Source organism: Pantherophis guttatus, chromosome 6, assembly GCF_059756535.1.
Source record: "Pantherophis guttatus breed Tessera chromosome 6, ASM5975653v1, whole genome shotgun sequence".
NCBI lineage: Eukaryota > Metazoa > Chordata > Lepidosauria > Squamata > Colubridae > Pantherophis > Pantherophis guttatus.
The window spans coordinates 46,288,510-46,315,046 of NC_142068.1; the positions used below are offsets into that span (position 1 = coordinate 46,288,510).

At 36.5% G+C, this 26,537-nt stretch overlaps 1 protein-coding gene and 1 long non-coding RNA gene across 4 annotated transcripts in view; one reads left to right on the forward strand and one right to left on the reverse strand.

Annotated features, from left to right (window-relative positions):
• Positions 1 to 26,537, forward strand: part of FBXW4 (F-box and WD repeat domain containing 4) — a 70,882-nt gene that overhangs the window by 22,050 nt on the left and 22,295 nt on the right. The gene's annotated exons all lie outside the window — the stretch shown is intronic.
• On the reverse strand, positions 23,407 to 25,698 carry LOC117678629 (uncharacterized). Its single transcript, XR_004595079.2, has 2 exons — positions 25,639 to 25,698; positions 23,407 to 23,525 (listed from the first exon to the last, which is right to left on the reverse strand). It is a non-coding gene; the product is annotated as an uncharacterized LOC117678629 (long non-coding RNA).

Genomic DNA, 26,537 nt, shown 5'->3' on the forward strand with positions numbered 1-26,537 from the left:
CCCTCCCTTGGGCTCAGCTTGGTCATCTCCTATAATTCATTTTGTGACTGTTTGAAGTTACAATGGCACTGAAAAAAGTGATTTATGACCATTTTTCACACATACAACTGTTGCAGCATCTCCATGGTCATGTGAGCAATACATACGCTTGGCAATTGACTCATATTTATGATGTTGCAGTGTCCCAGGGTGTTGTGATCATCTTTTGCAACCTTCTGACAAGCGAAGTTAATGGGGAAGCCGTTATTATTATATAAATTATTATATAAATTAGTAACTATTATTAATTTAACAACTGCAGTGATTCACTTAACAACACTGGCAAGAATGATCATAAATGGGGCAACCTATTAATAACTGTCTCATTTAGCAACATAAATTTTGGGCTCAATTGTGCTCATAAATTGAGGACTACCTGTATCATACAATTTTTACACAAATTCTGTGGTTGTCCATGAGAACAAACCGACTTCCCCCTCCCCAAATTAGTCCACAGACACTTACCCGTGATTTTGAATGCTAATGATGTTCTGTCCCAGATCTCCTAAATTCTTGCAAGGATGAAAAATTAGTATTAAATTATGAAAGAGGTACAAAAGTCCTATTTACTAGATGTCCAGAATCCACAAGTACCAATTAAATTGTCACAATATTGAGCAAGTCAAGACTTTCAAATACTTTGGAATTGTTTTCCCAGTGGGAGAAGTATTCACTCAGATTAATCCAGAATAGCCAAAAATCAGTCTTGACAATCAGAACAAACTATCGATGAAGGATTTTATCAATCAAAGTATTTATTCCTACTGCTTTAAAGTTATTTTCTGACAAAGTATTCTCTCAGCTACTAAACTGATGCTCAGTTGGGGCCCTCTGATAATTACCCAAAATTAGAAATATACAATCTAAACTTCTACAGAGCCTCTTTCAAGTTCCCCACTGTGTCTCAAACACAATCCTCTGCTGTGGTGTCCATCTAATTAAGATTGAAATAAAATTTCAATCTTACTAATTTTCTTTCTTGCTGATTAAAGTTAAAATTTCTGCCTAGCTGATAATTTTAGTGCTAGATGGAGGAGATAATCTACCCGAGTAGCTACATTTCTATGGGTTCTCCAGAAAGACTCTTCTTTTTCTAGATATCAACAGACCAAAAAGTACTGACACAATATGGGCTGGACATAGAAAGACAATTTGATCAATCTCAGCCACCCAAATATGTTTTCTTAAGTAGTTGATCTTCCCCTCCCAAACCTGTAGGATACTTAAATGCTAACAGTTTCCATTCTCAGTAGGATTTTGATATTAGTTCAACTTAATGTTCTGCTATCTGCTGTACTAGACGGCAGGTATAAAAAAGCACCTTAGGCTACTTAGTTATGAGTTTGTGACATAGGATGCTATTGAATCTATTGCTCATGTTTTATTATTGTATGTGGCAGCTTTTAACAGGATTCCAGAATTCACTTTATTTATCTTTACATGGCAAAATATCATATCCCCCACTCTTTTTACCCTGAGGCCTTTCCTTTTGGATCAGTCAGACTATTTCCTTGGATGCTACTAAATTTTGCCATAGAATATTAAAATTAGGTGGACTTCGTTAACTCATTTGTTCAAAGCAGCTGTTCTTTATGTTTTTCATGCCAGTTATTTTGCTGAATATTAAATAATCTGATTCTGAATATTTGAAGGCTGCATTGATTCATGATTTTTCAATATAATCAACTTTTTTCATTATGCTAGTAAATAGGAGGAAAATAATTTGAACTTCTGTTGTGTCAGAATAGTTATATAATTTAATAGATTTCCTTCATAAAAAGTAGATGAGAAATGTAACTTAATGGAAATGTATAATTCTTCTTTTATTTTGATTCTCCTGTTTTTTTCTGGTATTGTAGATTTTAATTACTTCCAAGGGTGGAGGTGCTTCCTGAAAGGTTAGGAGAGAAACCTATATCTTATTCCATAAGGAGAAAATGCCCATATTAGTTTTTCTTGTCACCTTGATTACATTTCAGCCATAGGACTGCAGGTTTCCATTTCCAGTCAGTGATCTTTTCCCTTCATTTTTCAAACATCCAAGGGGAAGAATGAAGAAGGTAATTTTCCTGGGCCATGGTCGCTGTTTACTTTTGCTTGACTGTGCAGCATGCCTTTGTTTTTCCACCTTTGATCAGTGCCCTGCCAGCAGATAATTTAGCAATTGCCAGAATGGAACTGTGGAGTTAATGTTAAAATTAGCTTTCCTTTAAAAAAAAAAAACAACTTTACTGGTTGAAGAAGCAGGGATTACGAGAGAGGAGGCAACAGAGGCCATAAATTCTACCACTCGTGTAGCTGTTGCAAAAAATGAAGCCTTCTGATGTCTCCACAGCATTTTCATTAACATTTAAATTAAGGGTTTGTTTTTCGGCAACCAGGCCTTTCATGACTGAAGTCATGCAAAGCTGTTTTTCTAGTCAAGTACAATAGCAATCATAGTTTGTTTGTTTGTTTAAAACTCTCTGAGGGGGACAGAGACCTGACAAATGTTCAGGGTTTTTTATTTATTTAGCATATGGTTATGTTATATTAGCCAGGAGATAATCCACAACAAATCTGCCCAGGTACCAAGGCAGCTCTGGATGCTAGGTACTTTCCTACTATTAAAGTTATCCATGTTCCTTGCCTTTTTCTCTCATCTCTGGTCTTCAAAGACTCTTTTGAGGCCCATTTGATCTGTGATTGCTTCGTGTGCATGAACATTGGACAACCTTCATGCTTTAAACAAGAACTTAGGGGGGTAAAGAATCTATAAGGGAAGTGAAAAACAAGTATGGAGCATTCCTAATAGCACCATCTGTCTTATTTCTCTTTAACACCACCTTTACTTTTGAATTCTTATGTTAAAACTCTGAAGGGAGGTGAGCTGAGAGGGTACATGATGGCTAGGTGGGTGGGAATGTACTGTATTATTAAAGGGAGTTAGTGGAATGAACGAATTGGGTTTTGATGTGTTAAATTTTCTCATGAATTTTGATAATCTTCAGATGATATTTCAGTATAGAGTATTGTAAAACAGACCATCTTTTTTGAAAGCTCAATGTGTGCTTAATGGAAATACCATGTGTGTGTGCAAAACTAGTCCAAAGATTTAAGTGGCAGCCTATAGCATATAGTTCTTTCTTTCCGACTTAATAATCTATCTTTTTTTCATATAGATTTTGTGTCTGAGACCTGAAAGAACACCTAACCTTAGAAGAATTACATAACTTCCTTTTTGAAGAATAAAAATGTAGTCTGTTTTATCTGTCCATCATGTAAATGTTGTAGTACAAACAGCAGCATATTTAAATAATAGTAAAAAAGGATTCTAGAAACCTTTTTTTACTTACTTACAGCATATATTAAGAACTGGGTTCATACTGAATTCTGAAGTTATAGTTGAGTCAAGTGTAAACCATGAAGAGACTTTGAAGACACAGTGTGATGTTAAGTATGTACATTATAGTTAAGAATGTACATTATACCTTTTTTATCTTCACCTCTTGACTGAGATGTGATAGCACTTGCCCTCCAAAGAAGGTAAGTTAGTTGTGCTATGTGACCAAATTACTTTAGTAGCTTACATGTTGCATCAGTTCCAGGAAACCTGATCAGTATTGCAAGCACTTATTGTAACAAGGAGGTGAAAGCTGCCAGCCTCTGTCTCTCCAGGTGCTAGCTGTATTGAATTGCAGGACTGCTGTTAAAGCTACCCTGCCTGGTGATTAATGTAGGATGCAGGGAATATGCATTCTTATTCTGCCATGGTGATAATTTTCTCTGAAAGCTAATTCTCTAAATAATGTTTTCATCTGTTTACCTTGAGCAAATCTTATTGAGTATCTTTTTCTTTGATGATATGTTTTAGTTTTTTCTGTTATATCTGCAGTGGTACATTGTTGCTGAACAATATGGAGGCATTGTCATGCTACGTTTTCCATGAGGAAATTTATTTTCTGGTGCATAAAGAATTCTGTGGGAGAATCTCTCTAATCCTTAGAGAAACCAGAATCTGAAGCTATGATTCTGATTCCTGACTTATCTGGAAAAGACAAACCAGAAATCCTGATCAACTTGTGGCATTCAAGATTGCTTAGGTGCTTATGTTGATAAAAAGAAACAGGTAGAAGGAATTTTTTATTTATGATAAACAGAAGTCTAAAGGGCCTGGCTTGGTGTTTCCTGACAAGTTAAAGCTGCCTCTAATAACTTTATGAATGTAAGTGGATCCAGGGACTTGCTGATATTTATATGTGATGGAAACGAATTACTGTCTATCTGATCTAGGTATTGAAGGAATCAGTAATACTTTGAATAAGGGATGTTTGCGGGTATGTATGTGAGGTTCATGTTATAAGGCTTTGCTTGTTTCTGGTTTTGTCTTTCTATGGGTTTCTTTAATCTTGATGGAAAATTTTGGTCACTTGTAGTAGTATAAAATAATGATCCTTTGAATGGATTTTAGGAAGGCCCAATCAGTATGTTAGCTTTGAACCACTGTTTTAAATTTCTATCAAAATAGAATCTGCTTGTCTAGTATGGTTATGTAAAGAGGGCCTGGTGTGTCTCCTGTCTGCTTACAAGGTACATGTGTACATCAAGTAACAGTCCTGCATGGTGACCATCACTCACTGGCCTACTCCAATTCCCTTTTCCTAGAAACAAATTAAACTGGTCTTACTCCGGTAGTCTTTTGGACCCTTAGTTGAATTTTGGCAGCTATGATAGATGGTTTATTATTACTATTTATTGTATTAATGCGTTGTATTTTGGAATTTTTGTTTGCCAGTCCAGAGTGTGCAAGATCTATGAAACCAATAATATTGGAGCTAGCAAAGGATACATAAATAAATATAGTTGAATGGTGTTGTTGCCTATGTGACTTGCTATCATAGGAGAGGCCCCATCCTATTCCTTAGGACTCTTTGAACCTTGGAAACCTCTCTGTTGCTGGGAAAAGAAATAAATCTATTCCATGGTATCTTGCAATATCATCCTTGTCCAGTGGCTTATAAAAGGTCCAATGAATCTTTTATTAGATGTTGTCAATTTTTTTATACTGTGACCTTAATAAGTGGAAATGATTGGCAGTCTTGGCCGAAAGGGTGGCCAGTCCCTTTCATCTTCTGTAGTGTAGCTTGAAGACAATAGGCTCAGCATATTTTCCTTGTTGTTTCTCCTTTGAAAAGGGCCTGGTATCTCTACTAGGTACCTGTGACACGGGGGTCTTGATTGGGGTCTCATAAAGGGCTTTGCCAGTGTGTCTAAAGGCCAAGAATACAAAAGAGATCAGTGGGTGGGGGCCTCAGCTGACCGCCAAAGAAAGGAGGGGAGGGTCCTGAAGGCAGTGAAGGGAGAAGCAGACCCTGTTGGGAACTCTTCAGAAGAGGAGGGGGAGAGGAGTGGCCCATTTTTGTCCCAAACTCATCAAGCACATCTGCAGAATTGTCCCAGCTGCTGCCTCCCAGTTTCAAAAGAAAATGATCGTTTGATAAACCGGCCTGATTTGCCGCTTTCTCACAAGAGAGGGAGGCCCACCTTTGACCTCTATGATTTCACATCAGACCCAGCTTTTCTTTTCCTTTTCAGTTCTTGGAGAAACTTTGAAATACATCCTTTGCTTTCTCTTTCTATCCCTTTACTATCTCTGCCTCCTTTTTCTCTTGTTTTGTTAAAGAGGGTTGGCAATGGCGGGAACAGGCATGCAACATTGCATTTTACATAAGTAATCAAAAAATTTCCTAGGGAAGAATAAGCCCAAAGTATCTATCCAATATATTCTCACTTTTTAACATGTTAGTGGGCACCTAAGAGAACTGATGACATTCTTAAATATCTCTCAAGCTGGCACCTTCTGTGTGTAGGAAGAAACAAGAATGTGTGTGTGTTTGTGTGTGTCTGTGTATTTTCACAGAATGTATTTTTAGGGGAAAGGTATATGAATGAAAGACAGTAAGATCAGCTGGAAGTATTGTTCCTACTCAAATGTTTATCTACAAACTCAACAGAAAGTAAGGAGAAAAGGGAAAAGCATGTATTTGTAAAAATTAATGGGAGGGGAAATATATGGGAATTTGGGCACTGGATAATTTCAGTATTTTTATCGCAAGACGATGCTGTAGTGAATCATACTTAATTCCACAATCCAATAAAGTAATTTTGTGTGCTTGAATTTCTGATGCCAAGAGTGTATTTCTGCTTTTAGTTACAATTTGTCCTTGATTTACAGTTGTTCCCTTAATCATGGTTCGAATTAATGTCAATTTTTGAAAAAGTCAGTTATGACTTAAATTCAAACTTATGACTGTTGGTCTGTCCCAGCAGTCCCGTGATCACAGTTAGCGCGCTTGGTAACTGGCTCACATTTATAACTGGTTGCTGTGTCCCATGGTCATGTGATTTCAATTTCCAAAACCCACTATTGGTTAAATGGGATTTGTACTTACAACCATGTTACTCAGCTTAAGACTTTGGTTTCTCAATTTACGACTGTTGTATTGGTCATGAAATCAGGTCTGGTCACATGATCTTAGCTGATGACCACAATGACTTAGGAAGGAAATTCTGGTGCCAATTGTGGTCGTAAATTGAGGACTACATGTAATTGTGCAAACAAAATTGCATTAATAAATTGTTACAGTAATTAAAATGTGGATGTTGCAACTACTACATTTATCTTTAAGACTAGATTTTGCCCACAAAATAATTCATATTTAAAATACAAGTTTTTGTTTACTCTGTTTTCCAAATCAGTCTTATATATTGCCTTCCTGAACTTAAATGCCTTACAGATGCATGGACATCAGCTCTAGGAATTTGTATCAATGGCTAGGCTAGACTGGAAATCCTGGTGTTGAAGTCTGTACATTTTAGGGTGCTCGTGGTGGAAAAGGCAGCCATATAGAAGAACCAAAGAATATTTCTACAATGGGGCCAGGATGGTGTAGTGATTAAGGAGTTGGATTATGGATTATAAATATTGAGACCCAGGTTCTTGACTGCCCTTAAGCATAGATGGAAGTCAGCTAGATCATCTTGTCAGCCCTAATTAACATCAGAATCTACAACTAGCTAGCTGAAAAATAAAATTTGTTGCTATGAATATAGTACATGAACTGCAGTGCAGAACAAGTGGACCTATTAACCAGAGATATGAGGAACAACATTTCTTTAATGAAAATAAAGCTGAACAGGATTTGCATTTAGTTTCTGAATTTGCCATATCTAGTTCATCTAATTGTAGGAATTCCATAGAATGTTTTCTTTCTCATGTTAAATGATTGGTTAATAGTGTTGAGGAGACCCAGTTCATATCCACTTTCAGCTATGGAAGCTCATTGGTGATTTTGAGATACTTTCTCTTACCCCAGTCTACTTCAGGATCCTTTATTATTTGGCACATAATGAAAAGCGCAAGTTGTTTTAAACTCTGGGAGAAAATATGGGATCTGAGAAATCTGTTAAATAGATAAAAAAGCAACTCTTTTGCTTTTACCCTGCCCAGGAGGACTCTAATCTGGCCCACTTGTATCCATCCCTGTCATATACATGCATCCCCGGTACATAGGTGGTGGTTGTGGGGAAAATAGGAGAAGGAAGGTGTGTTGACCTTGAGTTATTTGTAATACTTATCGTTTGCAAAAATAAAGGCAGATATGAATAAATAAATATAAATATACACAATTCAGCTTCAGTGGAGAAAATCCTCAAACTTTGCAATGAAGAAAACACTTTCAGAATAAGATATAGAGCAAGTATTCATGTTGCTGTTTGTATAGAGAAGTAGAGTGTAGGATAGATCCTTATCTGGACCTTTGAGTATAAAATATGGAAACCAAAAGGCTTCTTAACAGTTCTCTGCTACTTTTCTAGAAAAAGGATAGAAGTATGACTCTTGGCATAGATCATTGTATTATCTTTGATCTTGAAGAAACGCACTTCTGCCAAAAGTAAAATGGGATTTTAATTAGAACATTTTTCCCCTGATGTGTATAAATATATCCAATGAGTGCTTTTTATTTTTCTCTTATCAGACCTTTTTAATAATTTTGTTACACATTTTTTTTTCTTACAAATAATTTTGTTACAAGGCTGCAGTGCTACTGTGCTAGTTTATAATCATTGTACAATGTTTTCATTGTACAATGATTGTGTTGGCAGTTCCTTTAAAAGCTCACAAAATGGTCTAGATAGGGCTTTTGGAGATTTAGAGATGGATTTTAAATGCAGCACCATGGCTTACTGTATATCATGCAAGTTTCCCCTTTTTATTCTGTTTGGCCATTCGTTGCTTCATACTCCAGTTCTTGGACACATGGCCAAGATATAGTTGACCATAGATATAGTGGTTCACTGTATTCACTATGAATTTTTTTCTAAGCCGTTATAAAACTAACAAAGTTAATAGCCACAGTGGTGGCTGTTAATTTTGCTAGCGTTATAGGGGCTTAGAAAAAAATCCATAGTGAATAATTCTATGAATAGCTACTAGTCAGGATGATAGAATTGGAGGCAATGTGCATCTCAGTACATTTTGGGAAATTTGAGTGAGAAAATGTTATTGATGCTAATGTAAACTTTGTGGATCTACCATAGGTCTTGTCTCAATACTATGGGAACAGAATTCTAGGAGGGAGGGGTCCTTCTCCGGTGCAACACAACTCTTGTATAAACTTCATATCCTGAAAGGAAATTGAATTTGATTAAGCAAATTAATATAATCTACTTTGATTATGGAATTGAACTTCCTTGCCTCTCTCCCCCCTCCACCTCCATTCCATAGGATTATTTTTAGAAGAATGCATACTTCATTTATCCTCTGGTGTATTTTAATGCCTGAAATGACGTGCTCATGATGATTGTTCAAACAATATTTTAGCACTGACATATTTATATCATAAGCAAATAGTTTGATTTCCTTTGAAAGCAGAAGTAAGCATCAGTAATGTTTGAAGAACTTGCATTGGTTCTAGAACAGGGAATAGTTGATTGAAAGTGGCAAGGTTGTGATTATATTAATGATTATTTTTCTTCACATTTTCCTGCTTGTTCTCCCCTGTGCCCCTCTATTGGGCAGGGGGAAAAGCTTTGATTTTTGTTCAAGACAGAGGTTAGAAAGGTTGCAGGGGGCACGTAGCCCTCTCATAGGGGTGTCTTGTCAGGGCGCAGCATGAAGGGCACAAACAGATCATAACCTTTAAATGAAAATGCAATGGAGGGAAGAGATGAAAGCATTGAAACAAATTAGATACATCTATAGGGAGTGCTCAACTGGAGAAAATTAGCATTTCTTCCTAATTGGTGTGCAGGGCATTCCATTTCAAGGATTCATTACTAGGGGAAAAGGGTGCCGGGCCTCTTCACAGAATGCTTTCTTAAAGAAAAATACTCATCTAAGTTTATACATTTATAAACATTTAAAAATAATGGACAAAGAAACCTAGTTTTTAACTATCAATGTTTACAGATTAATATACACAGATGCACAATATTTTATGTTTAGAGTTTATATGTTTTGTTCTACAATCTAGTTTTGGAGCTGTAGGCTACATTTGAAGAAGTGCATTATCTGTACTGCTTTTTAAAATTCTAAATAATAAGATTTCCATCAAGTTTATCATAATGCTGAAGAAAATGCTTAAAAATCTAAACAAAATATTCAGCATCCATAATATTTACCTGAGCATTTCACATACCTTTAGAAATGAAATAAGAAAAAGGGGATATTAATGTATCACAAACAATAAGAATGAAACTACCTGCTGACAAACTACCATGTATATAAGAATAGCTTAGATTTTGTGCCTGTAATTGCCATGTATCTGAATCCCTGTATAATATTTTGGACAGAATGGAAAGGTGTATCAAGTCAAGAATGGGATTCATATTCATATAATGGCAGTTTTCTTGTACATGTATGAGCTATTTCATCAGAATTATCCTTCATGAGTTATATACAATAAAAGGCCCAGCAATGATTAAGCATTATGTTAAATAATTTTTCAGTGTGACAAGAACAGCAACAGTGAACGTCAGATTTAAATTTCCTCTCCTTTTCCAGGAAAACTGAAGAATTTACATAGAAAGCAAAAAGAAATCAAATAAAGCAAGCAAGCAAGCAGAGGAAACAAAAAAAGAAGAAGCTGAAAACAGTACAAAAAATATGTTTATTGCATGGAACTCAGTTTTTAAATACAACATTGAACTTAGATAGAATAATAGAACATTTAATAACCATTCTATTTTTTTTTTTTTTTTGAGAAAGAGAGAATCAGAAATATACAACAATCCAGAATTGTAGATCCGAGGTGGTACAGGCCATCATAATGATTTTTTCCAATTAAAATCACTTACAAAATAGTTAAATATTTGATGAATGAGAGCCATGTATTAAAAAAAAACTTTAATAAAGTTTATGTACTGTTCCTATTTCTTATCTATGCATTATAATTTCAGTAAAAGTAAGGAGAGAGACTTTCTTCTTTAATCGATTCACATAACTGATTCAGAGTTAGATATGATATAGCATAAATGATTATTAAGAGTTTGATGTGTGGTACAGAAAATTCAAGTGATCTCAGCTGTGAAGTTTCTAGGTGTTCTTTAAAAAATCCTTTCATTTTCTATTGAGAATATTAAATAATCTGTTCACCCAAGGCATGCCTGCAGAAAGTGTTTGATGAGATTTCATACCTGCTGCAAAGTGTAGGAAGAGGGGACTCCGCATTTTTGCAGGAACTGTCCTCCTAGGAAATACTCTTCTGCCTGATAGAAGAACTGCATTGTTATTGTTGGCATCCAGAAGGGTTTGTTTGCTTTTTGAAAATGTGGCTTTTCCAGGGTGCATTTTGACACTGATGCATGACAATTACTTACTTGAGAGTAAGTATATATATATATGAAAATTTTTCTTATGATACGTTTAATTCGGTTTTCTTCCTCCCCATCTCATAAAGTGAAGTGCTTGCTTTGAACACCTTTTTCACCTGATGAAAAAAGTTAAATGAAGATTGTTCCATGGTTGGCTAATTGGAGGGAGAAGCCCATTTCCTCTGAGGAGTGCAGACTGCATAGAAGTGATGGATGGCTTAAAGATTTATTAGCAAATGCTTGGTGCTTAAAACCACCACCAGCAGATTATTTCCTTCAGAAAAGGAATCAGGAGTCAGTGCTTGTTACCTTTCCCCACTCCAGAAAGATAAAGAAAAAAAGGATAATTGGAAGGAACAGTTTGTTTGAAGACAACCACAAGGCTGTTTTTCATTTTTTGTTTCTTTTTTTAGATTGATTCTGAAATTTCAAAGTGGAGGGCAGCTGTTTAATGGCACACCTGTTGCTTGAATCCTTGCTTCTTAGAATCCAACCATATAGCATCATTGGAAGATGCAAGCATTTCTTCCATTCTGCTTTATCTATGTGTTTCTGCACTGACCTATATACCGTAGGTGGGCAGCCTTGGGTGTCTTTTAGAATTTGTTTAGAATTCAGACATATAGCTCCAATCTAGATTGATACTTATGTTTATATAGCAATAGCACTTAGTCTTATATACCACTTCATAGTGCTTTACAGTTCTCTCTAAGCAGTTTACTGAGTCAGTATATTGCCCCCAACAATCTGGGTCCTCATTTTACTGACCTTGGAAGGATGGGCTGCTCAGAATCGAACTCCTGGAGTGAGGAGTGAATTAGCCTGCAGTATTGTATTTTAACCACTGTGTCACTATGGCTCTGTGTTAAATATCTTGTGGATGTGCTCAGGGTATGTGGGGTATATAATAATTTGGGACAGACAAGAGACAAGTCATCTCTGTATATACCTTGGGCACATCCACAAGATCTATAACCTGCCAAAATCTGAATTAATTTGAAAAATGGAACTTTGGTGAAAGAAGTGTTGATGTCTCTTTGCAAAAAGGTTTTTTTTTTTTTTTGTTTATGCTGAAAAAAGGCCATATATACTTTTCATTGTTCCATGATAATGGGGCAATTATAAATCATACCATCTCTGGTTAAGGAATTTGAGAAAGTATAAAGCATGCCAACCTATTGATTTTTGCCCCTTCCGAACTGTCAGGGTTGGAATGCCCCAGGTCCCTTCTATTACTAAGAAATGTCATTCATGGAAGCCTAGGAACTGTTCTTTCTCCGTTGCAGCACTTGCCCTATGGAACAGCATTCCCTGAGAGAAGTGGATAGCCCTTTTTGCCTTAAGTAAAAGCCTGATTTTGGGGGGTCCATTTTGATTTCTGATGGTTCTTTTATTGATGTGGAAAAATAAATAGACACACTTTTTAAATTGTAGAATGTCCCTACACTCTGCTATCTTAGTACAGAGAGGATGTATGCATTATTGAAGGTTACTACACAGTGGGTGTTTTTTTTCTGTATATGCGAAGAATGTAAGAAATCAAAATTCACTGTAATGTGTAACCAGCAATAAGGGGTTTTTAATACTACATAGAGGCATCATTTTTTAGTGTGTAACATAGTCTGCTCCTTTTACATAACTGAATGATTTTCCTAATTTGACAATGCAGCCTCTGCCATCAAATTTTGCTAACAGGGTTTCCCGTATGCTTTTAATTGCTGCTTACCATCTTCATGGTAAAGGAACATCTCCAAACTGAACACAAATTATGAGCTGAACACTACTTATGAGCTGATCTTATCAGTGGGAATTGGGATTTGTCTTTGTTCCTTAGCCAGTTTTATACAAGAGTATGTACATTTTTACTCTGGAAACAAAATTGTATATATATGTATATGGGTATACATGTATGTGAATGTATATGTGCAGTATATGTGTGTATGTATGTGTGTGTGTGTATTGCATCAGTGATTAAAGTTTCCAAGAATTCGCATAGCAATATAAAAGGCAGTGAGGCAGTTGAGGTTCCAGTTGATGGCTAGATGGCTATGAAAGCATACGGAGCAGAAAAGGAGTTTAAAATGATGAAAGGGAGAGACAAAGCTGTGAAGGACACTTGACATTCCACTTACTTTATGCCTTTTCTTCAAGAATTGTCCTCATGTTGTTCAGCATAGCACTGAAAATAAGTCCAATAAAAACTGGAACGGTCAGGATATTTTATTTCTTTCCTTTCTTTTGCCTGCGTGTCTGTTTGCTTTAAATAAGTGTCCCCTGTGTGTGTCACAGATAATGGTAGGTGTATGAGTTCGATTTTCTTATACATCTTTCGCATGCTGGAACTTGTGATGGTATTTTGTTTGACTCTTTCATGGGACAGATCTCAAGAATAAAACAGGATGATTTTTAAAAAAGTTTCCAACTATTGTAATATTCTAGGACATGAACAAGTTTCTAAGGGGAAAATTCCAAACAAATAAATGGTTTATCTTAATTTGTAAGTGAAATATGCTGTTTTTCAATCATTTTCAATCATTTGGTCTAGTAGCACTTTATTATAAATTCTGCCTTTAGATATCAAAGTAATTAAAGTATCATAAGAAAATAGGCTTTCTAATACAACCCCTACTTTCTTTTTCATTCTGTTTTTGAGCTTGGGAGAAGTTGTGTAGCTCACTCTAAAGATAGGAGAGCCTGCCTTTTGTGATGGTACCTGTGCTTCAGCCTTTGCATAGAGAACTCTCTGGTTAGAGGTGCCATTTCTCTTCACTCCCTCAACATGTTGATCCCCCAAGAAGCTTTTGTCTGCATCCTGCATGCATGTCTGGCGTTGCTATTCCCACATGGGGCACCCTCCCTTGGCAAAGTCGCACTATTCAGAGATGGTGGCTGAAAGAACTTTGACTAATTATGCTGGACTGGAAATTACCACTTTGCTGTGCACTCCTGCTGCTGAGGCTGTTTATTCAGGGGCTGTATTTAGTGGGAACAAAGCCACCCTGCAGAGCGGGTTCAGTCCTAAGTATGAAGCTACAGGTAGAAGCTTTAAAATAAAGGGGGTAATTACCAGTGTCTCCAGGTGAAAGCCCCTCTGAACTTCAATAGCTCCATGTAGCTGGTGTTGGGGGGGGGAGGAGAGGCAGAATTCCCATTCCCTAAATAAATGATTCCCACCAGGCAATTAAGGGGAAATAATTTCACCCAGTGAAGGGTTAGCAAGCTGCTGCTTAGAAATTGTGGGTCTTTTTTTTTTTCTCCTTTGCCCTTGTTTGTCATTGCGTGAGGAAACAAGGAGGGAGGAATGATTCCCACATATATACCCAATTTCCCTGGTTGTTAAGTGGCTTGAATGTACCTAGTGGGGAACAGAGGAGGGAGAGAACAAATAAAGCACAAAAAGGAATCACTGGAGCTTTACACCTGAGCAGGCTTTGAAGATTTTGACAATGCCATTCACAACCTCTTGTAAGATATGGGTGTGAGTGGGCATCTCAGCAAAGAAACAGGAATGGTGCTCTTTTTCCACAGTGTGTGGAAGACATAGAACAATCCACATTCCACTCAGCTGTTAGAAATCTGCAGGGGAGTGAAGGAAAAGGGGCAGAAGATGACACATAAGAAAATAAACAGAGCTTGTTTATGTAGTCTATCACTGAGCAATGACCATTTAATACCGTCCCTTGATTTTTTCGGTAATTCTATCTTGTGTTTTTTTTTAGTTTTTTTTTTAAAAAAAACTTTATTAGATTTAAAAAAAATAAAATTGTATAAAACATTCACAACCTTAAAATACAATCAACAGTATCAACAAACAACAAACAAAGTATATATAATGTATATAAGTACACATATATACAAAAACTTATTTTCTTCTTTTTCCTTAATGTTTTTTTTTTTAAATAGAAGCCTTGATATTGTTTTTGACCATGTATTTTGGAAACAAATAAATAAACTTTACAGTTAGGACTACAGTACTTTCTCCTTTAAAACAGGTATGCCATATTTTTCTCAAAGTTTAGGAGGCAGGAATATGCATGAATAGTATTTTGAAACAATAAAAGAACATGAATTTCCATCAGTTGTGTTAGAGATACCTATTTTGTTTATACAATGGCTTGACTAATCATTCTTGTGAAGGGTTGCTTCACTGATTATAGGTCATACCAACAACATTGAGAAACATAATATCACATACATCTAGAGCAGGGTGTCAAACTCACGTTGTCACGGTGACATCACGTGACATATCGGGCCTTCCCCCCTTCACTAAACCGGGTGTGGGTGTGGCCAGCACGTGATGCATCCGGCCTACAGGCCGGGAGTTTGACTCCCCTAATCTAGAGGATGTTGTTGTGACCCAGGCCCAAGTAGGTAGTATTAAACGCAAACAGTTCAAAAACAAACAGACTTTATTAGAACAGTTGAGAATTAACTCATTCTCAGCGTATCCAAACTAAATCAAAGTCTTCCTAAAGTCTTATCACCAACCTTGGTATACTTAGGCAAACTGTCACAGGCTTCTCTTGTCAAAAGTTCAGAAGCAAAGGATGCCGAGCAAGATAAGAACCAAGTTTATCAATGTTGTTTTCCGACAAAAAACCCAAGAGCCGTTGCTGGTCTTTTAAGCCTTATGGGAAGGGCCAATCATCTCTTGGCCCTACTCCCGAGTTGTCCTCTTTGCTTTAGCTGCTCTTGCCTTCTGGCAGCTCTTCTCATACATGCACTAGGAACAGGCTCCCCCTGTTCCTCTGCCTCTCTACTGTCAGCCTCTGAAGGCTCCGGAGTCTGCACATCACTTCTCAATGGCCCTGGCCCCATCTCTGCCTCTGAAGCAGAGCCCTCATCCGGGCCTTCCCCAGCCTCCAGGACTGATTCATGTTCTTCCTCAGCCTCAGCGCTGTCCGACTCCGCTGCCAGCTCCGCAGGCTGCTGGCGAACCACAACAGATGTTAATTAGATCTGTTTTAATTGGCTATAATATAGCTTGAGGTTGTTCTGGTCTCTTTCTGGACTATTTGTTGATCCTTGGGTATATGTATACATTATGTCCAGGGATGGTTTGGCATCATAGTTGTTGTCTGTATGACAGTTGAGGAACAGCTGGTGCCTATGACATCTTGGAAAAGCTTGTTATTTTTAACAGACAGAATACCAGATTTGGAAGGGACCTTGGAGGTCCTAGTCCAACCCCCTGTTTAAGCAGGAGACCCTATATCATTCAGACGAGTGGACGTCCAGTCTCTTCTTAAAAGCCTCCAGTGATTGAGCACCCACAACTTCTGAAGGCAAGCCGTTGCATGGTTAATTGTTCTCACTGTTAGGAAATCTCTCCTTAGTTTTAGGTTGCTTCTCTCCATGATTAGTTTCTATCCATTGTTTGTTGTCTTGCCTTTTAGTGGTTTAGAAAATAGGTTGATCCCCTCTTCTTTGTTTTTTTATTTTTATTTATTTTTTAATAAATTTATTTGAAGAGGAGAAATTAATGAATTTTTCTAGATTATAGATGCTATAGTACTCATTAATATGTAGGTGTCAATTCCTGATCTAAGTACCTTTGTAAACATAAAAATCAGGGAAGTCACATTAAGGGACTCACTTGAATTTTGCAGGCCTCTTCAGGAGCTGATCTTCCTTCCTATTGTTTAGATAATTCATAGACAGTTTAATAATTGGCATAGCTCATAGAATCATATGGTTGGAAGGGACCTAGCTCGCCCTGCCCCCGCCCAAGGCAGGAGTCTTCATTCCATACCAGACAAATGGTTATCCAATGTTTTCTTAAAATCCTCCAGAATTGGAGCGCCCACATGTGTGAACACTTATTTATAAACCACCTTTATTATTTTTATAAATAGTTGAAGGCGGCAAACATACCAAATACTCCTTTCTATTTTCCTCACAGCAACAACCCTATGAGGTGGGTTGGGCTGAGAGAAAGCGATTGGCTCAAAATCAATCAGCCTGCTTGCATGCCTAAGATCAGTCTAGAATTCAGTCTCCCAGTTTCTAACATGGTACCTTGACCTCTAGGTCAAACAGGCCTTATCACAAAAGATAAACTAGTCTGTCTAAAAGTCATGATAAAATAAACTGAGGTATTATGTTAAAGGAAGGCAGGTTCTATTTTAAATAATGGAAAACCAGTATGAGAAGTAGAATTGTTAACCATGAGAGGCAGTGGGCTCCCTTCCACTAGGTATGTAGAATCAGAGGTTGAACAGGAATCATCTATACAAGGGATGTCAAACTCGATTTCATTGAGGGCTGCATCAGGTTGTGTTTGACCTCGGGGCCAGGATGGGCGTGGCCAGGGTGGGCATTGCCAGTTCAACATCACTCGTGTCGGGGGCGCCTCTGGTGGCCCGAGCACTCTGCCAGCGAAAACAAGCTCCTGAGCTCCATTTTCGGCTGCAACAGTCTCCTGCAACCCTCTGCCAGTGAAAACGGAGCTCGGGGGATCACATGCCAACTCTGTTTTCGCTGGTAGAAGGACTGCGGGCCGGGTCTTCACTGTTTCCAGGGCAGCCACATGGGCAAGATCTAAGCACCCCATGGTCTGCATTCAGTCCCCGGGTCTTGAGTTTGACACCCCTGATCTACACTGACCAAATTAGACCAATTCTTCTGGTCAGATTTTCCCAACTTTTGATTCAGCTGAACTTTTGGCTACTTCCAGGTACAGTTGTTTTAATTTGCTCATTTATTTAATATAACAAATATTTTTGTAATATATTTTTCCACCTGTTTTGCTCTCTTCTTACCAATCTTTTCCTGATCATTCAGACACAAGACTGAATGTGGTTCTTAGCCTAAAAGAGTTGCTCGGTTATTTTGTCTAGCTACCAACAGTTCTATCTTTTATGATAGATAGATATTCTTGTATGTCAGCAGTTCTGACATTCCTTTTCTAATTTTCTTCTAACAGCTACTTTAATTCTTAGAAATATTTCCAAAACAACCAAATTAATAGCAGATGCTGTTAAACTGAAATAGTAACCAATTCTGAATAAAAACTGGATTTGCGTGCAGATATGAACATTCCTCGGTTTTGTCTTATTCTTTATAGAATAGCAGCTTAATATCTATACAGCTTATAAATGTTGAGTGCTGAATCTCAGAGGAATCTGTTCTATATCTTTCATGAAGGTAAATGCAAAGGTTACCCCTATACAGTTGTGTCCGAGTCTTAGGAGGCAGAGCTCCTCTCTGTTTCTTAGCTGAGAGAGCCAGGTTGTCTGAAAACATTTATGTGGTCATGTGGCCAGCATGACTATATGCCAAGGTGCATGGAACACTGTTATCTTCCCATGTTTCATATCCAATTGCAATCATTGTTGTATGTTCTTGGACTTCTGCATATTTGTTCTGAAGCTGTACCTGAACCTCTCTCTTCATATCACTCTTTATTCCTCCAAGCACGGGGATAGTTTTGAGCATACCTGCAAGCATTCATTGCATCTGCACAGACATTCTTTTTGAAGAATTCTTTGGGGAAAAGAAATTTAATTTCAAAACACTCCAGCTATTTATTTGTCTGCAGTGACTCTTCCTATCATAATATTCTCATATTTGTATTTTCCTTCTGTGACAAGGAAACAAACTTTTTTGCAGTAGGCAAGATGGATAGATGGAGACAAGTCATCCAATAAATTTTAAAATGGAGTGTTTAGATAATTTTTAAAAACTGCATGCATCTTCATATTAATTACTATATTAGTAAATTCTGCAATTGATTTTAATTGTCTATGCGCACCTTCATATTAATTAGTATATTTAGGAAATTAAAGGATGAGAAATATAGACAGTGAATATTACCGCAGCCATCAAATTTCTCATTTCCTTTCCAAAAGAACATTCTCACTTTTGGAAAGCCATACTTCCATATATTACCAAATACAGTAACTGTTTTTCCATATTTAGAGAAAAAAATGGCAAAGGGACTGATGACCAAAATATAATGGTGCCTGGATGTCTGGAAAAATGGTACAATAAACTGTTGTCAGTGCACATTAAAGTCCAACTGGAAGTAATTCAAACAGAGATTACATTTTTGAATGTTTTAATCTAAAAAAAAAAGTAAGCCATGCAAATAGGAATACAGCCTGATAAGGAACAGAGAAGAGTATAACCTGGGTCCCTGAAAGATTTTTTTCTTGCTTGTACTCTATGTGTCCTTGGGGGGGGGGAGGGGGGAGATATATAAAAGAGAGATCAGTGAACATTCCTAATAACATTTCAGAAATACTACTGTCCCACCTGTAACTAATTTATTCCTCTGGATAGGTAGACAATGTCTTACTTGAGGTAGTAGTTTAGAAATTAGTAGTAGTAATAATAATAGTAGTAGTGGTATCTTTATTCTTGGCATCAACAGCCATAATATAACATTCAAGAATAAATTTATAGTCCTCTTGTTGTAATAATCTAATCTATATAAGAAATGACCAAAATTAAAATTACCAGCACAAGCTAAACATTAAACATTTAAGATTAAGATTATAAAGATGATGATATGCCATCAAAAACAAATGTGAATACTTTTGATTTATGTAATTTGGCTAAAACTATGGGGTAATAATTAAAATAAAAATAGCTAACATGAAATATAAAATCTGCAAGCAAACTTATTAATATTAATATTGTAAATATAAAAAATATAGTAATGTGGTTAAAATAGTGTACAAAGAAATGACAGTAAATTAAAAGTCTGAGGAGCTAAAAATGATAAAAAAAACCACTAATATACAAATTTATGGGCATATTTATGTCAGCTTGATGGATCTAATGACAGTGTAATTATGGTCCATATTTCATAGAAAAGGATCTAAACTATATTATTAGTGGTTACTAACCATCTGTGCATGGAGTTTTCACATGATATAACAGAATTTTACTACATTTAGAGAAGTAAAGTTATTATGATAATATGGTAATTAAAATAAATAAAATTTATCAGTGCTTAAGAAATTTGGACAAATGAGGGGTAATCAGACCCTAAAGTTCCTGTAAGAATGATAGTTAAGGAGGATATGGGCTGTATTTTTTATGGCACCTGTGTTACAGAGCAGTGCTGTACTTCAAAAGAACTTCTATATTTCCTCTCCAGTAATGCTTTGTGATGGAGATTAAATGAGCTCTGAATTAAGGAATTGAAATCTGATAGATAAGAAGCTGGTTTAGAATGTAAAATGTGATTTTTAAAAATGAATATAACCTCTGGAAGAACAGCAATCTGGGCTCAAGATAAGCATCGCTGGGAAACCCACAATAATTCATTACTGTTACTTTTTCCCAAGAGGATATCAAGTTGTCTGTTAAAATTAGAAGGACCAAGCCAAATAGGTTATGAAGTACCTTTAGCTAAATAAGTAAAAATATTTTACCAGAGGCTGGATTCAACTTCACTGATCCTGCTTCCTGCCAGAGCATAGAATTTGGAACACAGCCGGGGGAAGACATTTCTTTAAAAATTGATAGGATAGTCTTGTTGCTATACAGTCCTAATTGAGTCAAATAACTTGATTGCAGCAGGTATAAACTCTGCATCTTAGGCAAAATAATAAGTTTAAATTGCTGAAGTTCATTTCTGTGCATTTGAGCCACAGAATCCAGATGAGCATTTTGACTTCCACAGGCTAGTAAAATTTAAAGATCTTGACCTGCTTGATGGTATGCCCACCTAATTGCCAGATTCACTGTTTTGGGTACTGAGATATATGGATCTTGTCTTGGAAAAGTCTATTATTAATTCTGCCTTATTGCAATATGAAAAGGGTGATCTCAAGAATGACCTCAACACTCTTTTAACTGACAAGGATAAAAGGTAAAGTTACTGCTTTATTTGTGTTTAATAAACCACTGATATCCCTGTGGGCTAGCATTGAAAGGTGAAAAGCAAATAAGGTACCAGAGCATTTATTTAATAAATAAAACTGGCCCAATAGACATCCTTGTCTAACTCTTCTCCTTTAGCTAAATACATTTTTATTTTTGAAACAAATTTATTTCAGTCCAAGAACAGCATAAAAATGTTTCAAACTATAGGTTTTTAAAACTCCCAGAGATGTTAACACTAATGAAGCTACTTGACATTGTAAAAGGAAAAAACTACTACTTTAAAAAAAACACCAGAGGCATAGCAATTTATGTGTACAGCCTATCACGAAAGTAGATAAAAGATTAATTGCATAGAGCTGTAAAATAATGATATAACTGAAATCTACAGAGATGTACCATATACTTTGTGAATAGTATTAATATTAAATCATGTACTAATCTTATACAAGTCAATAACTAGTAGTAGACAAGTAGTAGAATATAATAAAAATCCATGCTGTGCAAAAAGAGAGTAATGTTGAAAATTTTTTTAAAAATATAAATGTTGTATATAAACAGCCTACAGTACTTAGCACTGAGACCAAATCACAGAAAATATAACAATGCAAATGTTTTTTTTTCCTGTTACATTTCGATTTTCCAGAGTATCTCTCAAGTATTCTTGTTGCAGCAACTACTAGTGGTGTTTCTTCCTCCTTCCATTCATAACTATATGAAAACTAGAGATTGCTCTATTAACACTGATTTTCTGATTGTTTATTTGCTGTTTGTGTGAGGTTTCTCTAGAGAGAAGAGCATTTTCTCAATGTCTAGCCATCTCATGAGAATATGCAGACATGTGGAAATGCTCCTCAATGCAGACACAGCTTGAGACCATTTGCTGTGCAATGCCTACTTCTTTCCTACTCTTGAATATGTTTCTAATGTTATGGCCCTCCTTCCATCATTTTCCAGAAAAAAGGGGGGGGGTGTTACTGCAAGTTTGTGTGACCTTAGCACTAAATATAACTGTAGGAATTACCTTCCGTAATGATGTCAACTGATTAGGTTAGGAGGTTGATGGCAGCTACAATAAGACATGACATGTTCTAATGACTTATTTTAGAGGGACACAGAAGCAGCGTGGAGGAAGATACAGGAAAGACAGAAGGTCCACAGGTGCTGACAAAGACTTTAACCTTTGTTGCTATAATATCAGTATTTCACAGGCCAGGCGGTTTGGTAACCCACTTCCAGACCATCAAAAATTGATTTAATTGCAATTCCCCCCCCCCCAATTCAAACTACTGAAGCTTGACTAATTGGAGTAATAGAGAGTAATAAGGCTCTGATTTAAAAAAAGCTTTCCTTTGCCTCCTTTTGTATCTTGTGTCATTGCCTGTCAGAGGTCAGGGAGCCTGCATATTCTATGAGACTGAGTTGCCTTCATTTGGACAAATTAGTTTACCCAACAGTAATTAAAATGCCAATGTGTGTTGGGAAAAGCTGAATGCATTGATGGGCATGTTGGTGAAGGATCTGACAGCTTTGGTGGTTGCTCTCGCACTAACGTGTTGGTGCAGACTCAAAGGCTGCATAAGTTTACGTCTGTGTGGATAATACAGTTCTGTGGTTGGAAGAGGCTCTCTTGTCAGCATGCTCTGTCCCTCTGTTTCTTTTTTGACACTTAGGTTCATTCCTTCCCCATATCCAAACTCTTTGTCCAAACAAGATGTTGTTAACCTACTTTGTCATACACCAGATCTGTTCCTAAGAAATAGTGTTCTCCTAGCTTTCTCTTGCTTCATTGATTCTTTATATACAGTAGTTTTCAGAATGGGACAATTAGAACTAATTTACAAGATGTGAAGATGAGAGAAAGGACTCGGATTAAAACCTGCACGTGTAATCCAGATACTGTAGTCCAGTATATAAAAAAGTTCTCAGATAAAATTATTGACTTAAGATGAGACAAAAACTAAAGATTTTTTAAAAAGATATAAGGAGAACCTTAGATTTTACCTACTTTAACCTGCTGCTCAGTCAGGATCTTTTTTTAAGAGATTACCATCCAGCCTCTGCTTCAAAACTCCAGAAAAGAGACCCAAAGATGCTTTTTCAAGAGGCAACTGGAATTTCTGGTTTTTCTTTGAAGATGTTTCATTTCTCATTTAGCAATACATCCAGAAAAGAAAACGCAGCACTTAATGTGGCAGCCACCTGTTCTGCTAGCAGACTGTTTATATAATCAGGAAATTCTTTCTGATATCTAGCCTGAGCATATTTCCCTATAGCTTTAACCCATTGGTTCTGGTCCTGCCTCTGGATAATGTAGAATTAATCCACTCCCCCTTCTATATGACAACTCTTCAGATGTTTGAAGACTAATATCATATCTCTCCTTAGATCTCACTGATGCTATATTTGTGCCTTTCGTTTTTTGTTTGACCTAGATGTAAAGCTTACATTTCTTCTTATTGCATTCAGTTTATTCATTTCATTGCATGTCGATCTAAAGTGTTAGCTATCCATTCTAGCTTTATGTAACCGGCAGACATGGTAAGTATTGCCTCAACACTTTGTCCAAACATTGATAAAAAATGTTGAACAGTATAGGCCTAGGACACAGCTCTATTGAACTCTACTTGATAACTTCTCTCCATGCTGAAGTGGAGGCATTAATGAGCACTCACTGGGTACAGTCAATTATGTTTTCAATTTTCAATTTTGCCTTCTTGTGGGAATTGTGGTTGCTTCTTTAGTACAGTATCTTATTTCGTTGGGTTCCATATCCTTCCTGGGCAGTTTTCTTTTTCCTACATACAAGGAAATGTATGTTCATGTAAGCTATGCAGTAAAACAACATACAGATAGATAACCTGATAACCGTGGTGTTTTGGATTATATCACCATATAACTCTGTAGTGTGGTCAGAGTTGCCGTTAAGAACATCTGGGCATTAAGATTGCCTACATCTTATATGAGGTGGGCACAGTTCTTTTCTGATTTCACCTTTCATATCTATGCTCCTAAATTATGAAACAGGACAGATCCAATTTTGGAACAGTACCATTGTTGCTATATAAGCAAGATAGTTGGCCCAGTCCTATTGCCTGTGGCTGTAATAATATTTAAATTCATTCTTTCACTCATATGTCACTGCCTCAGATTATCATCCACACTTGTTGTCCAATGCCTTCCCACCCTTCTCTGTTCTGAAGGCTTTAGGTTTTCTGTAGGAACTTCAAGCAGCATAGAATAGCTAGATCTTGCCAAGGCTTTCTACAAATGAACCGTAATTAGCATTGTCAAGAAGCCCTACCAAGTGCTTTTGGAAACTACATATGACTTTCTACCAGATATTTTCCCTCTACATGATCACCCAAAAAGCTAGTTGACCAGGTTATTGATAATTTCCCCTTGACGGTACTAATAACAGTTGTTATTTTTCATCTGTAGTTTCTGTAATCTGATTTCAAAATGTTCCTTTTGGGGGTCCTAAAATTTCTTGCCCCATATGCACTTCTGTCACATACCTGTCTCAATGATGGGAGAGGAAAAAATTGAGAAGGGAATTACAGTTTGGACTCCTGGTGCAAGAGACGCAGAGTAAAATATCTAATTTAATTGAAAAGGTTATTCAAACATAGAAAGATTGTAGAAATCAGCCACTGATGCTCATGTTTCCAATCTATTTCAACAGGTTCATTTGCAATAGCTGCACAAGCTCAGCCTGAATCTACTGATTCTTTGGAGCCTGAAGTAAAAGGATTCTGATTTGGGGAACAAGGCAATTGGTAGGGTTACTACCACAGAGAAATGTAGCACCCTATATCCAAAGCTGTGGGAGGAGCTTTGAAAAATGGAAGATAAATGAAGAAGATGCAACATTAAAGTTCTCTCTGCTGGTTGTTGGTTCTTAGGGGGACAGAGACAATTCTCCTCTGCATATCCCCTATCCATCCCTAAAGGGAAACTGTTGCTGAACAAAATGTAAGTGTTAGAAGTTCTCTCAGAATCTTCTATCTACTTTCTGTAGGAGATACGGTAGAAATTACATTTTCCCAACTAAATTTCCTTGTTAGTTGTGGAAGATTTGTCCAATAAAATAATAGATGGGGATTGAGGGATATCTATTGTAGAAGATCATTATTTACCTGGAAAAAAATTGTTTGGAATAGCGTGTTCCTTCTTAAATACCTCAAAAAATAATAGATGAAGATTGAGGGGCATTTCTAATATGGAAGATTAAATTAAACAATTTAGGATTGAGCAGAGATGAAAATATTTGAGATACCTATATTTTCCCAAAACCAGTTTGCAAGAGATGAGTGGGAAGAAATAGCTAACTTGATATTGGCATCTTCACTATCAATATATTTAGGAAGGAATAGGTAAAGTGATTGTAGATATGCCATTCTTTGCATGAAGAATTTATTTGGAGAAAATCAGGGTGTAGCAATTGTAAAAAGAATATGTGGATCTAAATATATCCAGGGCATGTAATTCTATTGCTATTATTCTGAAAGTTTTTAATCCCAATTCTAATTCTTCATAACAAAACAAAATATATAATGTCAGAGGAGCAAATGACATTCTTTTCCTTGTAATTACAATTCAGACATTTAAAAAATAAATTCTTTGTGCTAACAACAAAAGTTAACAGTTGTGAAAGTGAAATGCAACGTAAGACCTTATATTTGTCCTCAATATTAGAAATTATTTTTATTTGAATTATGAGAACTTTCAGATTCTTCTAGAATGGGAAGAATTTGTGGTTCAGATTCTGTGTAGTTTGCGGGAAGTGGTGCAATTTGCAAGCCAACCCACCAAGAAATTTCTAATCCCAATCACAACAGGCTATACAAGCAGAATAGCGGGGATTAGTGTTGATGGTCTCCACCCCTCTCTTCAGTCCTATTGACATACCTTGATGCTAATTTAGACCTGTGCAGCCACTGGAAGGATGTTGCATACCTTCTTCTGAAAGACCTGTGTGTCTGTGTTGAGCAAGGGAGAGAGAGAAAAAGCAAGACAGAAATCTTAAAAACTGAATTGCCCACTTCAGTGATTTCCAAGCTGCTATTATGTTTCTAACCACGGTAATTGGCTTTACCATTTATTAATGGCTTATGCTAAAGAGACAAAAAGAGACAAAATTCAGGATTTTTTTTTTTACTTCTGGGCTCCATTGAGTACAAGACTGCTTGCTGGCTTGGGGGATCAATTGATGTGCCGCCCTATATTTAAGAGCTTGCAGATGTTCTGAAGACTTATCTTGGATAGCCCATGAGGTGTGGAATGAAATCTTGTGTTTAGACATTTTGGTGAAAAGAATATGCTGCTAGCTGATGCATAAAAAGTAGTCTGTTAGTTCAGGTTCTTGGCATTCTCTATGTAGATCTTAACGAAGCAAAATCCAAAAAGTTAATACATTTATGTCCTCAAAATGTAATGAAGAACTTATAAATTCTAGAAATATGCTTTCCTTTCAAGAATATGAGAATTGTACTCCAGTACATCTAAGCACAGCAGTTTAGGGATAGGATGTGTGAACTGATTACATTTTATCAGAATTTCTAGACTAACAAATATTTTGAATTAAAATTCTTTGAATTTATCTCTTAGATAGAAGGAGCCACACTTTCTTCATAAATAGTTGTGAATATAATTTTTAACTTCTTTAACTACATTACATAGCTAGTAAAATGGATCGTCAGTTCTGATCCATATAATGCTATGTAATGTAGTCACTTTTTATTTTAGAGGGAAGGGCACTTGTATGTAAAGATCAGTACCTAAAGAACAAATCTATAAAATTCCATCCA